Consider the following 1,234-nt stretch of genomic DNA (forward strand, 5'->3'; position numbering starts at 1 on the left):
TCATTGGAAGAATATTCTGCCATTCTTCCTTCAATTTTGGCATAATTTATTCTTGATCTTAAAACTATTTATTTAGCTGGAGATATGTTCAAACCTTCCTAAAGTATTTATGTGGCCCCTAGAGCATATTAGGTTTACCTGGATGTCAAATGAACTTTGAAAAATAAAGTATTATACTTCTAGGTCTTTTGGTTTTGAAAATTAAATTGGAAGGTGTACACCCAATCCATATTATCTTCTAAGTTTTCTGTACCTGAAAGGTATAGATACTGAATTTTTCCTTAGTCCGATAATCTATAAAGCCTAATAACAATGTTTTCAGAGAATTACTTTATTGCTGATCTTTAGTAAATTGGGAAGAAAGTAGAAGTGTAACTGGTGGGGAAGCCAGTGGAAGACTTAGGAATGACTTCTGGGTAGAAGGTGCAGGGGATAACAAAGAGATTAGACACGTGAAATGAGAGATGCAGAAAGGAGAGAGGTAGAGAATGTAGGGTGGTCATACTCTAAAATGTAAATATGTTTTTCATCTGAGTCCCACTGAAAACAACAAAATACTTTAAAAATAAATAACCAAAAGTGCAGTTGCTCTTAAAGCTGATCATATTTTATCATAGATCTTTTGCTGACATTGTTTTCTTATTGACGTCAATGGAGGGTTCAAAATCAATTGAAAGCAGCTGTCTGTTTTAAATACACATTGAACTCATCAGGAGAAATGGTATACAGTCTTTCCCTGGAATACACTTGATACTAGTCCAACATGTCTTTTCAGCACAAATTTTTATTATCAATCACTGTCTTTGTTTATATTTGCTGCAGTGTAACATGTAGCAGGGCAGATGTATCAGATAAGGGTGCACTGTAATATATAACTGATTTTACCAAATTCATCAAACTCACTTTCATCTTAAATGCAATATTATTTATTTTGCTCTTTTGTCAGCCACTGGCAAGATTTTTTCCATTTAATATTTTAGAGGTCAACTTTCTTTTGAGGAAATAAAGTTCAAACTGCATTGATTTAATTTCTTGTATCTATTTATATTGATTTTTGTGCTAGTGTATTAGGTTGAATGATTTTTACACAGTGAATTTTCATTGTATGATTACATTGATACATGTGTTTAGTTTCCAATATTGACCCCTTTTTTAGAATACAGAATATCTTTTTGTTTAATCCTTCCACAGTGACACCGGGAAAAGGTGTGCTTTGCCTGAGATCATCTTATCT

This window comes from Pterocles gutturalis, unplaced genomic scaffold (assembly GCF_000699245.1).
Source record: "Pterocles gutturalis isolate BGI_N339 unplaced genomic scaffold, ASM69924v1 scaffold35411, whole genome shotgun sequence".
Classification (NCBI taxonomy): domain Eukaryota; kingdom Metazoa; phylum Chordata; class Aves; order Pterocliformes; family Pteroclidae; genus Pterocles; species Pterocles gutturalis.